Below are 17,747 nucleotides of genomic sequence, written 5' to 3'. Positions count from 1 at the left end.
TTTTCACAACTGCAGCATTTTACAGTACCTGCAAGGTGGATAGGATTCTGGCTAATCCCATCCACACGTTGCAGAAAGAAATTTGCAGCAGAAATGCTGCAATTTCAAAAAGCTTTTGTAAATCACAGCATGTCAGTTATACCTATGGAAGTGCTAACATTCTCCATATAGATATAATAGGAACAGAAAGTCCACATAGGAAAACTCTGCAAAGTATCTGTGTAAAGCATGGGCACGGAGCTCTGCAGTTAGCACAGGCCCCCAGCACGACAGGGATTTTTAGTAGCATGTGGGGAGTTGTGGTAGTAGTTAGGGGATTGTAGGGGTTAACTCTCAGTAGGCAGAAAGGACAGGGGGTCATGTTTTGGCAGGTAAAACAGTGGGAAGGAGTGAAGTTTAGGTTCAGCAAAAAAAGGTGGGGACCATATATATTTTCAAATCCCCCAAGTGTTAAACACACTGACAGGCTGGATGCAGCACGGCCTGCCCACCCGCCCTCATGTGTCTCATTGGGGGTCAGAGGTCTCATCTTCCTCTTGTCATGACAGCCGGCGGTAGGAATTGTAAGTCGGGTGCTGCTTCTGACAGGCCCCTGCCAGACCTCCATAGGAATTTTTAAAATCTGTTCAGAAAAGTTATTGTGTATTTTGTTGTATTATAAAAGATTTACTACAATTGGCTGTTGTGGTCGCCAAATTTCATCAACTTCAGTGGCCCAATTATTTCAAGATGGCAGGATTGTCATCACGATAAGAGGTTGTGGGAAAACTGGGAAGGGTGGGGGGGGGGGAGTTTAGTGCCCATGGTACTTACCGAGATGTCATCAACAGTATCCCGGTCAAGCGTTGCAGAAAAAAAAAAACATGATGTGTTTCACTGTAGACTTTTCTGCATCACTTTTTGGCTATGGCTCGCCTTAGCCTAAATTGTGTTTTGCATCAGAGCGTCTCTCATGTGAGCGTCCTCCACATGGCGACACAGTTCGCATTACTCCATACACTCCTCATCTTCCTACTTGTCTCACTTAGCTTTCTCTAAGGCAATCCAAATGTCTGATGAAGATCCAATGTGGACTGAAACATCACTGCATTAACAGGATTGTATGGAAATGACACTAATATCACGCATCAAACAACATTGAGTACTTGAATTTTCATTATTACAGTGGATGGGGTGAGACCTGTGATACTACTAGTGAAAATAGTGTAAGACCATCTGTCATAAAATTGAAGCTCATCTGTTATTAGTCAATCTTGCAAAATGACAATGACCTTAAACATACCAGGAAATCCAGCAAAGAATGGAAGTGAAATCCTGGATCTAATTTCCCATAGAGATACTGTGAGCAATACGTGCAAGCAACCCCTAAAGCATTGCACAGATGAAAAAAAATTCTCCATGGAGAAGTAGAACAAATTTCTTCCAGTTGATGTCAGGAGCCGGTAGACAGTTACGAGAAGCACCTGCTAAAAGTTCTTACTGCCAAAGATTACAATACCAGGTACTGGAGCCACAGGAGGAAATGACATAGTATATCGAATATTGTTCTTGTTTAATGTATTATTAGGTGATTTATTATTGTTTCTTTTCTTCTACTACATTACCATTATCTTTCCATACTGTTTATATGAAGATGAAAATATTTCTAGATTCCTATACTGTATGTTTAAGAAGGTTTACTTGCAGGGTGCAACTATATAGAACCTTTGTTTCACATTAGTAATGTTCTGATCTATCAGAGGAAAACTTTATGTTTGCAACTTTGTATTCATCCACCTGACATAATGGAGTAAAACAATGTAAATGAGTCAACAATATGATGAATAAATATTTCAAGAGTACGGTATCTGTAATTTTTACACGCTTTTGACATGATCTAGTGACTTGTCTGAAACTCTGATTGGTGAGGGTCCAGGTGCAGAGACCCCCAAGATCAGTAGGACACAGGGCAATAGCACTCGGCTAATTGATTCTTCTTGCTTGTCACTGGATTATATAACAAGTGGGGTACAGAATCATAGAAAGGGAACGATTTGCCCTTTTATTTTAAGATGTAGATTGGTGGGGTCTCAGCACTTGGATGTTCACTGAACTCTTGATATTTCATGATGGCATGTGAAGGAAGTAAAGGTATGTTCACACTGACAAATTTGTTCAGACAGAAAAAAATCTGCTTCGGGAGTTTGAAGCTGATTTTGGAAGCTGATTTTCATGTGTTTTCTGAAAATCCGCTCCAAAATCTGCCTCTCATTGTCATGAATAAAAGGCAGGTTTCAGGCTGAATTTGGAGCTGGTTTTAGGTGGATTCTGTATCAAAAATAGCTATAAATTCCTCAGTGGAAACATATCCTTAGGCTTAGGCCCCACATTGTGGAAATGCAGCTCTTTTTGTTTCAGATTTTTGTAGCCAAGAATGGCTACAAAAGGATTGGGGAATATAAAGGAAGTTCTTATACTTCTACCTTCTGCTCAATCCATTACTGGCTTTGGCTCAAAAAACCGAAGCAAAATCTGCAGCAAAAACAGTTGTGTTTATGCATCGTGGGGCCTCAGCCTTAGGGTCCATTCACATGGAGGAAAATGGTGAGGAATTTGATGTGGAATTTCAGTTCAGAAAAAAAAGCCTCCCATTGACTTCTGCTAGCAGAAAAAGGAACCCATTGAAGTCAAAGGGAGGCTTTTTTTCAGCGCGGAAATTTCGCACCAAATTCCTCACCATTTTTCCTTTGTGTGAACGGACCCTTTGGCTAAGGCTCCAGCGAATCACTGCAAAATCATGCTGCGAAAATGATCGCGGTGGAAACTCATCTACAGCGCTTTTCACAGAAAGTCTCCTAATATATTTTACATATTTTATTTTGTTTTCATCTTGGTTTTTTAATGTTTAATTTTTGATTCCACTATAGTATGTTATATTTCATTGCAAAATTATGTTTTTTGTGAACTTTTCTACCATATCTATTTATGTAAAATGTATTTGGTAGAAACCATATATCACTCTAATAAATCTAAGAATTTGATCCCATTTTATGCAATGTATAACTATACAAAAAAATCCTGATTGGGAAGATGGGCTTACAATATCACATCTAAGCAGTAGTACCAATAAATTGTTTTATTTTATCCTGGTTCGGAATAAAGTCAAAGACCTACCTTGAATTTATTGCCCTGGAAAACCATAAATATCGTCCAGAATCATTAAGTCAAGACCTGAAATGTGATCCTGCCCAGTTCCCAATCAGCCAGCCATCTGGAAGATGAAAGAAGTCTATTTTGGTTTCAGAATGATCCAGACCCTAATTTGTAGTAACAGTCTTAACAGCCTGTTTCGGAGACATTAACCAGAGGCTGTGCTCCCTTATTCAATGTTGGTGCACTGTTTGCTGTCTTAAAACATTAGCAGCCAATACAACCATGCATTTCTTCAGTCTACAATTCTCAAATGCTAAATTCCAAAGGGTCTCACACATGTAGCCAGGAAACTATAAATTGCTAGCATAGTAAATCATGCTTGGCCCCAATAAAATGGTCACTCAAAAGTCAATGGACCATAGTCTGTTTGGTTCATGTATTGCTATTATTTTGGAAGTCTGACACTTGAAGACATTTTGTTAGTTCAAGTGGACTTTAGCTTTTGTCCAGCTTATCTGAAGCTCTTATGTACTTTGTGATAGGCAAAAAATAATATATTTTATCATACTTTAATTGACTACAGATTGAAATATTACTAAGGCAAGGACTTCAAACGCAGGTAAAAGGCTAAATAATTTGTCTTTATTTTAGGTAAATGCATTTTTCTGACCCCAATTATAGCAATTGTAAAACTAATCTGGATCATTACCCATATCAAAGCTATCGAATATGTGTTTTATTTCATATGAGGGATTCTAGTCAAGGTTATTTAATGTAATGGGCAACGTAGTGGCTCTGCGGTTAGAACCATTGCCTCACATCTGTAGGATTAGGGTTCAAAGACATCATGTGCTTAGAGCTTACTCTGTACATACTGTATGTGGATTTTCACCATAGATTTGCCTTTCTATGGATCTTTGTTCTATTAGACACATTTTTGAATTGACTTCTAAAAAGGTCACTCTACTAAGTAACCCCAATTTCTGTAATATTGATATAATACAATTTGCTGATGCCTTTCATTATTTGGAATATTTCCAATTCCACCCCATTCAGATATTTTTTCTGGTCTTCCAATATATCATATGGAACGTTAAATAGTGTCAATAGGAACAATACTATTTGTCCTACAGAAAAGAAATATATTTAAACATTTCCACAAATTTGGGGTTTAGCAGAATCCAAAATTTGGGGTGTCCATCCCACATGAATAATTATTATATGGGTCTCTTCAGTCCTGAAGGAATAATATCAGCGGCCCAGGGAACATGCCGAAGAGTAATAAACTGTCACACTCACCTTCTCTCACTTCTCATGGATTCCCTTGTGATAGTCTGTGTTCTTTCCCAGGCATCTTAAGGCCTCATGGGTGACATCAGTGGTCTCAGAGGACCACTGAGGCCTGTGATAGGGCCTCAGGAGTCACATTGAGTATGATGATATGTTAGGATGGGGTCCGTCAGGCTTCCCATCCAGAGCTTAGTGCCACCTGTGGGCCAATGCAGCCCTCACCCTTGGCGTCGCGCAGTGAGGTGTCTGGAGTCTAAGTCCAGCTTTCGGCCGACTGAGCATGCTCAGACCTTTTGGAGCCGTTCAGAGGCTGCCATTCTTCTCCTACTGAGCATGCTCAGACCTTTTGGAGCCGCTCAGAGGCTAAGTGCCATTCTTCTCCTACTGAGCGTGCACAGATCTTTTGGATGTGCTCAGATCTTTTGGATGCGCTCAGAGGCTAAGTCCCATTCTGCCCATACTGAGCATGTCTGGTGAAGTTATGCCGCCGCCCCTGTGGGCAGGGACTTGCCTTTATATTGTGTGAGCTGACGCCCGGTGCTCACACTTTGACTAAAATCTTTTGAGACAGGAGGTCAGGGCTAGGTTCCTGTGAAAGGCAAGTTGTCAGAGCAGACATTAGGATTCCTTGGCACTACCGGTAGAGACCTGAATAGCCTTTCAACTGTCCATTAACAATATATCTCCAAACTGTTCTGGGGCCCTTTGTGTTATTGACTAGGGGTGATGTTTAACCACTGGCAGCCTTCCCTGTCTAGCAGGGTGAAGCATGTGCTAGTGTATGGCTCTCTACTGATAGTTCGCAGATCACTATTGCAAGGCCTCAATTGGCTTCACCCAGCAGTTATACACAGGTGCACTCTCCCAGTGAAGTTAACTGGTGAGAGTTTGTTCGCACCAGAACCACACAGACACCACTGCCAGTGCAGTTAACTGGTAGTTCGCTTTGCAGACAGACGGCTGCCCTTCTGGGGCTTGTGGACCTCACTGCAGTGTCTTGCAGTCTAGCGGTTCCGTCCACATTTAAAAATATTATTTTCATATATATAGACAGAACCGCAACATGATGTCATAATGCTTTGATTTCATAATGTCAATGCAACCCACGTGACCTCTTTGGGCCACTGATGTCACACAGGAGGCCTTAACAGGCCAGGAAATACCTGAGAGTGAACACATTACTTTTCTGTATGTTCTGATTATTATACTCTAGAGCAGGGGTCAGCAACCCCTGGCATGCGTGCCAAGACTGGCACGCGAGGCATATTTTGTTGGCACGCCAGCCAGCCTGCAAACTTCATGCACTAAATTGAGAGAGAGCGTCCCTTCAGTTCTCTGCTAAAGCTGAGATGTAGGACACGCCCCCTTCTCTCCCTGCCACTAATCAGAGGTGAGCCTCTCACTGCACAGGATAACGGCTCCCTGGAACTGCTGCTACGTGTGCCGTCTGCAGCCCTGAGGAGGAGAGGAAGCAAAGTGAAAGCAAACACAACACCAGGTACATGTGTGTTACTAACTATTCTTATTACTGTCAGGCATTTGGTGTTATTACTTTAGTTTTAGTAACTCCATGTGCCTCACATTAATAGCAGTTAACCCCATCATGTCCCTCACATTAACCCCTGTGTGGCTCACATAAGGGTTACTGAGGTGTGAGACATATGGAGGTACTAATAAGGGACCTATATAATGAAGATGTTCATTTATTACCTCCATGTGGCTCACATTTCAGTGTCCCTCATGTAAAGCACACAGGGGGTTAATGTGCGGAACATGATGGGGTTAACTGCTATTAATATGAGGCACATTGAGTTACTAAGCTGACCGGACATGACCGGACTTTTTTTTTTTTTTTAAATGTAGATTGTGAGCCCCAAATAGAGCTCACAATGTACATTTTTTTCCCTACCAGTATGTCTTTTTTTTGGAATTTAGGATGGAAATCCATGCAAACACGGGCAGAACATACAAACTCCTTGCAGATGCTTTTCTGCCCTTGGCGGGATTTGAACACCAGGACTCCAGCGCTGCAAGGCTGCAGTGCTAACCACTGAGCCACCATGTGGCCCCTACATGACTGGACTTTTTATCCACAACTTTGGATAAGAGTACAGACTTATACATTTTAATTGACCCATATATACAGCCATTTTTTGTGGCTGTGTATTTGGGCCAAAATGAAGAACTAAAAATTATGGAGCAGGTCCTATATCTGTCCTATACATACCCTATACATGTCCTATACATACCCTATATCTGTCTGCATTTGCGGCCCTGTCAATTCATTTTTAACATGTAGGTCAGTGAAAACCACATCCGTGCCATTTGTGTGCAGGAGGCGTAAGGCTGAGGTCCCCCGTTGCAGAAATGCAGTGTTTTTGTTGCAGATTTTGATGCGGTTTATTTCAACCAAACCTAAAAATGGCTACAGAAGGAATGGGAAATATATAGGAAGCTTCTTATGTCTCCCTTCTGCTCAATCCACTCCTGGCTTAGGCTCAGAAAAACGCAGCAAAATATGTAACAAAAAAAAGGTGTGTTCCCACAATGTGAGGGCCTTAGGCTAAAGCCCCACGTTGCAGAAACAGCTTTTTTTCGTTGCAGATTTTGCTGCGTTTTTTGAGCCGAAGCCAAGAGTGGATTGAGCAGAAGGGAGACGTATAAGGGGGCGTTCACACTACCGTCATTGTCCGACAGGTAGTGTCCGCTGCTAGTGTCCGTTCAAAATCTCGCACGGACATTAGGAGTGGACACTAGCTGTGTCAGTGACACTTTTCATTCATTTAAATGGCGATCGATTCCGTTCTTTTGCACTCCGTGCCTGTCCTTAGCTGTCCGTTTGTAAAGATGTCCGACTTTTCAAGTAAAGAGCAAAACAACCTACATGTCAGGTTTTGCTGTTCGCTTGAAAAGTCGGACATCTTTACAAACGTACAGTTAAGGACAGGCACGGAGTGCAAAAGAACGCACCCGATCGCCATTTAAATGAAAAGTGTCACGGACACAGCTAGTGTCCACGCGAGATTTTGAACGGACACTAGCAGCGGACACTACCTGTCGGACTATGACGGTAGTGTGAACGCTCCCTAAGAACCTTCCTATATATTTCCCATTCCTTCTGTAGCCATTCTTGGCTTTGACGGGAAAAAAACGCAGCTAAATCTGCAACAGAAAAAGCTGCATTTTTGTAAGGTGGGGCCTTAGCCTTAGTGTGATTCTATTGGGTGGTGACACTGTAACTAGATGCAATTATAGCCAGTTCCTGGGCACCAGTATGGTCACTTTGGTGTAAGTATGACACCCATTAATTCCTGGCTGGGGTTTTGCGGTTACTGCACCGCCAGGAACTAAAAGTGACTGAAATTAATCTGCGTTTCACTTACAGAAAACTGAAGTTACTAACGTCCAAGGACTGGATGCAGCATACAGGTACATTGTGTGTCAGCGCTTTACAGGTATGACCTCACTCTGCTCCCAGTCACATACATTACCACTAATTGTGGGTTACACATGTACTTACATTGCTTCTAATGGAAAAGAACATGTATATCCAGGCAAATAGTGGTAAGCGCATGTGGCTGGGAGCACAGAATGACAGCACCTCTATGTTTATGGTATATGACTTTAGTGTAGGTGTCGTCAGCTTTACAATTATTGACCGGCACTCCGAGGACCTCATCTTTGATTTTTTAATTTAAATTGGCATGCCAAACAAAAAAGGTTGCCTACCCCTGCTCTAGAGACATTGAGGATCTTAAGACAAATATTCATGAAATAAGTCTAGCAAGGTTCTCCCATTTCTTTTGTTCAGTTTATGGGGAGTTTTTGAGGATAGAGGCTGATGTCTCCATTTCAGTATCTGCCTGTCTATTTATTACAATACCTACATTCTTAGGAATACATGGGTGTATGCTATATGATTTTCACTTAGGTGTTGTAAGGGGATTGCTAGAAGAGCAATTCCCAGTAACTGCTGGTGAACCCTGGCATGAGGGGCACAACAAGACAGTGATCCCTAAGCTGAAACCCCTCCCCCCGTCCTTTCCTGCTTGCCTGTCTTGTCCTGAGCAACAAGCGACAATTGGTCGACAAGCCCTTCCTAGATATAGGTGATGTCACAGAACACAGACAAGACAAACAACAACAAAGGGAGGTCAGCTAACCAAGGAGTCGAGCAACGTAGTACAAAATCGTAATGCAAGAGAATAGTCAAAAGCAAAGCCAGAAGTCAGGAATAAGAGGCAAGCACCAATGTGAATGTGAGCCAGCTATAGGGAGGTAGAACTCGCCCCAGACTTCATGGGAAGGCTGTCAATCACACACACAGGCACAGAGGGGGGCAGATTATGGTGCGTAATCCATGTCATAATCCGCCCCCCTCACAATGGTGGTCTATGTAGACCGCCAGGCTACTGCTGCTCACGGAAAAAAGAAGCGGGCTGCCCTTTCTTCAGACGGATTCCAAGGCTCGACGAGTCGGCCCGTTCATTTGAGCCGACTCCAGAGGGGGAAGCCGCGACTGCAGCAGGCATGTTTTGACGTGGCAGGCGGACTGTGTCACTCTCGGTGCCAAAATCTGCCATACCGCCCCCCGTGTGAACTTAGCCTTAGTGGGGCAGAGGGAAACCGAGGTGAAGGAGATGGGTGGGGTAGAAAATCAATTACGAAAGTGAGGGAATAAGACAGTGTTCACACAGAGCAACAAAAAACTCAAAGCAAAGAATCAAACTGAACACGCCTTCTGCGCCGGAGTGTGCGAGCGGAGGGTGGCACAGAAACCCGAACAGGCAGAGATGTTACAGATGTACTTTCTAAAACATTTCTGCTGCTAGCTTTGTCCGGTTACTGTCTAGGTCAGTGTAATTTGTACATAAATTATGCAAAACTAGCTAATAGCTAGAATATTTAGGACTAAAGATGTAAAATTTTAAAATGAAACATTACTGGGAAAAGAATGGAACGTTAGATGGATATGCTAGAGATATTTTTCTTTATTATTAGTGGACAGTACAAGCCGTGATGATTTATGATGACTTGCTAGTCTCAGACAGTGAATCATCTAGTTCCATCATTACATGGGTAACTTCCAAAATCTATTAATCTCAGCTAAAACATCAACTAAAATATAATTGAATCTAGCTCAACATTTTCTTTATTGAAGCATTAACATTAAAAATACTTCCATTACACTGAGAATAAGGCCTAGGCGAGAGAGAACCGTAATGGCGTAGATTTAGTAAGTCTTGATCCATGCTTTGTTGGAGTAAATCGCACCAATTTTATTAAGAGATAAAATCCAACGTCGACCACATCACATCAATTCAAAGGTAAGTCTAAAATGTACCTTTTATTTTGATCCAAGTAAAAAGTTACATCGTAACTAGAAGGAATAGGTTACTTCATGTCGGAGCTACGCGTTTCGGGACTAACGCGTCCTTCCTCATGGCATGAGGAAGGGACTGCTGAATTTCCACTGCAGGTATTTTTCTGCAATGTGTGGATGGGATTTGATTTGCAGTGCAGAACATGTTTTTGCACCAAATATCTTTAATACTACAGTAAATTGGGAATTGGGTTTAAGGATCAAAGTTATCGATTCTCACACAGATCTTATAAGTTTTTGAGGAGACAAACATTGCATAGAAATAACTTCAAGTAACTGTATAGGTCAGAGTTCTTTTGCACTTTCAGATAGAAACAAGGTGAAGTTATCGAAATAGAGATGAGCAAACCCGTGGGGATTAAACCAGAGTGGCTCAACCACTTACAAATGACTATTAAGTAAGGCTCCATGGGATGTCCTGCAGCTAAAAAGGGATCCGGAAAAAGCCAAGACGGCAATGCATCGCGGTTCTTCCCGCAGGTCTTTAAACAGACAGTTCACAGAATTTTCTTCCACAGACTTTCTGTTACAATTATATCTACGGGGAAACCGCCGACATTTCCGTAGATATTGACATGCTGTGATTTTCAAAACTGGGTTGGTTTTGTAAATCGTGCTGTGTCTGCGCCGCGGTTTTTCCCACAAAGTGGGCATGGAATTCGCAAGAATCCCACCCACTTTGCAGTTACTGTAAAACACTGCGATTTTTCCCGAAGAATTTTCGCCTCGGGCAAATCGAGACGTTTCCAACTCGTGGGGCCCCAACCTTATACCTCTCCTTGGCATACTCGCAGCTCCCATAAGGACCTCTTCTGGAAGAGGCTGGAAAAAAGCCCCCAAGAGGGTGCCGGATGAGGTTACACGGTGGCTCAGTGGTTAGTACTACAGCCTTGCAGCGCTGGAGTCCTGGTGTTCAAATCCCACCAAGGGCAAAAAAAACATCTGCAAGGAGTTTGTATGTTCTCCCCATGTTTGCATGGATTTCCATCCCATATTCCAAAGACTGATAGGGAAAAATGTACATGTGAGCTCTATGTGGGGTTCACAATCTATATTTAAAAAAAAAAAAAAAAGAGGGTGCCAGATGCCTGGAGGATCCCAAGGTGAGATGTGGGAAGGTAGAAATAACTGTTTATTATGTTTCCGTGCCTTCTCTTATAATCTGATGTCTGAAAAGAACCCAGAGTACTGTATAATACAAATTTGATCCAAAACAAATCTTTGAACCCCAGAGCACAAAATACAACAAATCTTCAGAGGTTGACCCATCCCTAATAAATTTCTAAGATTGATGAGTAAGGGTAAGTTCACACTGGGTTTTTTGGTCTGGAACCTGAGGCGGTGGCTGCCTCAGGTTCCGGACCAAAATAAGGGTAGCCACGACTGGATGCCAGCACTCTGCTGCGGATTAGCTGCAGTGAATGGGCCTAGTCGGGAGGAGGGAGTGTCTTCAGGCCGAATCGCGAAGCGAATCCACCTGAAGAATAAGCATCTCGCTTCTTTTTTCCGGGAGCCGGTAGAAACGGCTCCCGTTAAAAAGAACTGACCAGCTCCCACTGTTTTCAATGGGAGCCGTCTTTTTGCTCAGGATTTTGAGGCCGTATCCGTGTGAACTTACCCTAATAGTACTATACCTGAAGAGACTTGACATGAATGATACATAACGTGGCTTAATGTTCATGTTGTTTTGTGCCTGACCCATTGTGCATTTTTGATTCCATACTGTCACTACCACTATGGATTTGGCTATATATCCTTGGGAGTTGCTCATTGATATGCCAAAACTGAAAAATCAGTCCTAGCAAGGGTTTTTACAAAGAACTGCCATATCATTCTGATATATGTTGAGCTTATTGTATTATAATGTCCATGGGGCCCTAAGAAACTAAACAGATTGTGGAAAAGATCTCTCAGCTTATATTATGTATCACATAAGCCAGCTTGTAAGAGGTACCACCAATCTAAGACATCTGAATGTGGAAATGATCTGTCAGCATATATTTATGTAGTTGCTTGGTATCGTATTTAATAAACATAAGACCCTTAAGAATTATATTACATCTGATGTAGTTGAGGTGTCCCCCTAGGTTTTACCATAGACAGGATGCTTATGGCTCCTAAAATCTTCTTGGAGATTCAACTAAGTGACAGCAGTTAAGAAGATCCCATCTGCTCTTCCGAATTGTCCATTTTAGCAAATACTTGTATTCTGCATGAATTACTTTAAAATAATGTGTTGCCAATTTTTATTTATTAAAACAGTATATTGGAATCTATCACTTGTTTCTAAATTCTAATCTATTTTTTTTTTTGTAATTTTTCATTCTATTTCAGTCTATGATATGACTATAGGGGCTGCCATCATGTCTGAGCTTCTATTCTGCTGTGTTCACAGCATTTAGTGACATGCTTTACAGCAGTCTCATGGCCGCAGCTAGCAATAAACAGGAGATGACTTGTTGAGGTCTATGGGAGAATTTTTTGTGATATCATCTACTGTTACTAGTGACATGCAATGATGAGTCAATGGGTTTTTTCTTGTGGCAGTGTTATCTTCTATTTAAATCATGCTTGGCAAATCTCAGTCTATTTTTAGGCTTAGTAATTAAAGTAAAAATTGCAGAATATAGAACTTTAAAATATATATATATATATATATATATATATATATATATATATATATATATATATGAGAGAGAGAGACAGTGACATAGAAAATTAAAAGAAATATTATCGAATATTCTTAAAAAATATGTTCAACATAAAAATCCCATCCACTTTGCAGGTACTGTAAAATTCGATGTTTCTGCAGTGCCACGTTGCAGAAACGTAGCTTTATTTGTTGCAGATTTTTGAGCTAAAGCCAAGAATAGCTACAAAAGGAATGGGAAATATATAGGAAGCCCTTTTACGTCTCCCTTCTGCTCAATCTACTCCTGTCTTTGGCTCAAAAAAAAAAAAGCAGCAAAATCTGCAACAAAAAAAAAAGTTGCATTTCCACAATGTGGGGCCTCAGCCTCAGGCTTATTTTTGCAGAAGATAACACGGGTGACATTCCTCCAGCTACACCACTGATGTTAACAGGGCCGGCGTCAGCGCACGGCATAGTCGGGCAAGTGCCGGGGCCCACAGAGCCTCTGGGGGCCCCCCGGCACTTGCCTGTCACAATTTCAGCTCATCAGCGGACGTCCGCCGATGAGCTGGAATACATACGCGATGCAGGAGCTGTGAGATCAGCTCCTGCTTTAAAGCTCCGGCCCGGCTTGCGTGTGTAGGCGCGATGACGTCATCGCATCACGCCTACACACGCAAGCCGGGCCGGAGCTAAGCAGGAGCTGATCTCACAGCTCCTGCATCGCGTATGTGACTGGAGGGAGAGAGAGAGGAGCGTCGGGGGAACGATGGAAGGTGAGTTGTAGAAGGTGAGTGTAAGTGTTTGTTTTGTATTACATATTAAGGTGAAACATAATAAAGGGGGCCCATGAAACTGGGGGGCAAATGAAGGGGAGGGGGGGAACATGAAGGTGGTGGGGAGAGAACGGCATGAAACTGGGGACAAAGATGGAAGGGGCCCAAAGAAACTGGGGGGCAAATGAAGGGGAGGGGGGAACAGCATGACACTGGGGCAGATGGAGGGGGGGAGAACAGCATGACACTGGGGCAGATGGAGGGGGGGAGAACAGCATGACACTGGGGCAGATGGAGGGGGGGAGAACAGCATGACACTGGGGCAGATGGAGGGGGTGGGGAGAGAACGGCATGACACTGGGGACAGAGATGGAGGGGGCCCAATGAAACTGAAGGGGCAAATGAAGGGGAGGGGGGGGGAACGGCATGACACTGGGGCAGAGACGGGGGACATGAAACTGTGGGCAGATGAAGGGGGAGAACGTGATGAAACTGGGGACAGAGATGGAGGGGGGACATGAAACTGGGGGCAGAGGAAGGGTGTATATGAAACTGGGGGAGAGATGGAGGGGGAGCATATAATTTACAGGTGACTGTAAGAGGATTATACTGTGTGGGAGCACATAATAAATGAATGAGAATGGGTGGAATCAACATAAAAGTGGGTGGAGCTAAATTTGTAGCGCCGCACATTTTGCCCCTCTTTCTGCTCTTTAAAAGATTGGGAGGTATGACGTTGGTGACGCCACACTCCTGCATGACGTCACTCGCTTCATCTGCAACGCACAGTGTCTCGACTCCCCCCGCCTCCTTTACAAGGGGGCCCACTGAGGCTCTGTCGCCCAAGGGCCCATAAAAACCTGGAGCCGGCCCTGGATGTTAACCTCAGAAAACTCTTTTGCTGCAAGCTGAACATAAAGCGCTCCAGTTACAAAGCTGTATATTTTTGTGCCTTCCATAAATCGCCCACTGTGCTCGGCACAATAAAATATCAGTGAAGTAGAAAGTAATCTACGCCACAATCTGAGTTTCTAAAGAAACTTCAACTACTGTTTAACTTAACTTCCATTCACCCCAAGGATTTATATTCACAGTAGCATCTACATTAATAAAATTAATGTGACTAAGCATGGCCTACAGGCAAGTTGCTAAATAATAACCTAGATATGAGAATTTATTATTGTGCTAGACGTGTGTGGGCAGATGGTATTATTTAGTGACCTGCATTGCCCCCCTATAACGATCAGAATAAATCATATATAATTGCTATGTAAGGAGCGTTGTATTTGGAGATGTGCTAGTAATTAATGACAAATAATGGCGGGCCGTGGCGCTACTTACGCTTCCTTTTTGTCTTGCTGATCCAGATATGCCTTAGGATAAAACTTAAAAGCTTGGCTTAGAATAACAGTAATTGTCAAACATGTAGTATAAGTGAGACTCAACTGAGTACCATATACATTGTGCTGAGCGGGAGGATTCATTTTCAAGGGCTATTGAATGTTTTTCACAGTTGGAAAAATTTGTGTTGCGCTTTTCTACATTTATGATTTTAACCTGCTTGTTGTGATCTGAATTCGATAAAATGAAATGACTAGAGATTGGCAAACTTCTCAAGATTCGTTACGTTTCAGGTTTGGATCATTCAGGACCAAGGTTTTTTTCAGGTTGAACAAGTACTGTACAAACCACAGCTTAAATTGGTTTAAGGGTATGGTCACACGTAATTTTTTTGGTCAGGGTTTTGAGGCCGTAATCGCCTCAAAACCCTGACCAAAAAGACGGGTCCCATTGAAATCAATAGGAGTCGCTCAGGAGCTTTTTCGGGAGCCGTTTCTTCCGGAAAAAGAAGCAAGTTATTCATTCTTCAGGCTGAGTCGCCTCGCGATTCAGCCTGAAGAAACTCCCTCCTTCGGACTAGGCCCATTCATTGGGCCTAATCTGGAGCGGAGAGCGCGGCTGGACGCTGGTACAGTGCACCGGCTTTCAGTTTCGGCGACCTGGCTTTTGGATCGGAACCTGAGGCAGCCTTTGCCTCAGGTTCCGATCCAAAGACACTAAGTGTGGATTTACCCTAAAAGTAAGTTCAGATGGAGTTTTTTGGTCCGGAATCTGAGGTGGGAGCCGCCTTAGGTTCTGGATCAAAAACCGGGTAGCCGCGACTGAAAGCTGGTGCACTGCAACGGCATCCAGCCGCGCACTCCACTCCGGATTAGGCCCAATCAATGGGCCTAGTCCGGAGGAGGGTGTGTCTTCAAGCCAAATCGCGATGCGAATCAACCTGAAGAATGAGCACCTCGCTTCTTTTTCTGGGAGTGGGAACAAGCCGACTCCTGGAAAAAACTCCCGAGCGGTTCCCATTGAAATCAATGGGAGTCGTCTTTTTGGTCAGGATTTTGAGGCGGATACAGCCTCAAAATCCTGAGCAAAAAACTCTGTGTGAACTTACCCTAAGAACACTGTTGAGGCTCCTACCAACCTATTCACCCAATGTCTAGGTCTCTAAGGCAAAGACAGTCAAAGTTATGTGAAAGTAACATCATTATATTTTGGGGTCTCATCAGAGATAATAATAATAATAGGTGGAGGCCCAGGGGAGGTGTAAAAAAAATAAAACAACACTCATACTCACCCTCCATTACCTCTTTTGGGCCTCCTCGTAGCATCCGGCGCTCTTTCTCCACCTCCTCGGTGACATTTGACTCTCTTCTGTTATGTCATGAGCCTGGGGTCATTGCTGAGGCCTGTGATTCGGCTTGAGTGGTGGCATGACATAATGTTGCTCAGCATGCCCATGTGACCATGGGTGGTCCAGTCACCGGCTTCAGTGGTGATCCGGGGCGCATGACATCATAGGAGAGTGCTAAACACCCAAAAGAGCCCAAAAGAGGTAATGGAAGGTTAGTATGTATATTTTTTTATATTTATTATCTCCCTTTGACCTCCACCTATTATGCAGCAGTCATTTTTGTTCATCCAAAGCGAACTGCCATTTGTTCACTTTCATTAACCTCTTCCAAACCATCCATAGACTATACACGTTCAAGCGGTCCCTCTCTTGTTTTGCAAGGATGTACTGGTATGTAATTGCAGTTTTAAGCAACTGCTCAAAATCGTGAAGCTGCAGAAGCAGGGAGCCGACTGTTACTAGAGCCGGAGCTCCCCTAAAGAAGGCAGGGATGGTTTATTTTTAATACAGGTCTCATAAGCTGAGCTCTCTTCCTCATGTGTGCCTGGAGGGGAAGGAGTTTCCTTGGAGAGACTGTAGAGCATACATGCTGTTGTTTCTAACGACTCTTAAGGAGTTACACGGTTGGCTAACTTTTAATGGAAAAGCCAATGTGGCCATAATCCCAAAACTGTATTGGCACAAATAATACTGATTCTCTGATTCCTCCTGTGCCCTCATTACTGGGCCAGAAAGGCAGCAGATCCTGCACTTCAGGGCAGATCCAGGGAGTGAGATGAGGCATCTGGGTCTGTCCTGTTACTCTGAGTCTGGTGAGACTGTATCATGCTTATTGGTTTGTTCGCTTGGCTCTAAATAAACCTGTTCCCTGCATATTTTGTGTCCCTGTCTTTGACTGTTTGGGGCCGCACCACTTTGGATGTGGGCAAACCCAATTTAACATTTAAAGAGACATACACCCATTTTTTTCCCCTCTCCTATGTCCTGGGTGAAAGCTGCAGGAGAGATTAAAAAGGAGACTGCCAGCATGGAGGACTATGTAAAACAGTTTGGGCAGGTCATCTAAAAGCAGCAGCAAATGTTGTCACAGCAGCAAAAAGCCAAAAAGGAAGCTGAGAGGCAAAAGTAGGAAGCTCAGGCACAGGAGCAAAAAGCACTGATGGAAGCCGAGAGGCGACAACAGCAAGCACAAGCACAGCAGCAGGAGATGAACTTGTGGCTTATGGAGAAGCTGACTCTGCTCAGCCAGGCTTTGGTCAACCAGAGGATGGCATTAGAGAGTACTGGTGTACAACAGACCCAGAGTGTACAGACTGCTGCCCGAGCTGCAGTTCAGAGTAGCCTGCAAAAGATGACATCCACAGATGACATGAAGGCATATCTTCGGGTATTTGAACAAGTTGCTAAGTGAGAAAAACTGCCAAGAAATCAGTGGGCCGATGAAGTAGCACTTTTTCTCACTGGGGAACCTCAGAAGGCCTACATGACCTCTGTGAACAGGAGGTTAAGGACTACTCTAAATTGAGAAGTGAGATCTTGGCATGTCTTGGTGTGAATATGCATGTAGATGCTGGGAGAGTGCACCACTGGACTTTCTCTGAGAGTCTCCTACCCCGATCCCAGATGCATGATTTGGTCTACCTGGTAAAGAAATGGATTCAGCCTGAGGAAGCCACTCTGGCAAAGATGGTGGAGAGAGTGGTACTTGACAAATACACCAGGTCACTTCCACCTAAGATTCAGTGCTGGGTTGGTCAAGCGGGACCCAAAATGGCTAACCAGTCGGTATGTTTGATGGAACAATAGGGAGTGAGAGGAGGTGTCTAGGTCTGTCCTGTTACTCTG

The sequence above is a fragment of the Leptodactylus fuscus genome, chromosome 4, assembly GCF_031893055.1.
Source record: "Leptodactylus fuscus isolate aLepFus1 chromosome 4, aLepFus1.hap2, whole genome shotgun sequence".
In the NCBI taxonomy this organism is placed as follows: domain Eukaryota; kingdom Metazoa; phylum Chordata; class Amphibia; order Anura; family Leptodactylidae; genus Leptodactylus; species Leptodactylus fuscus.
This window is presented reverse-complemented; position numbering follows the sequence as displayed.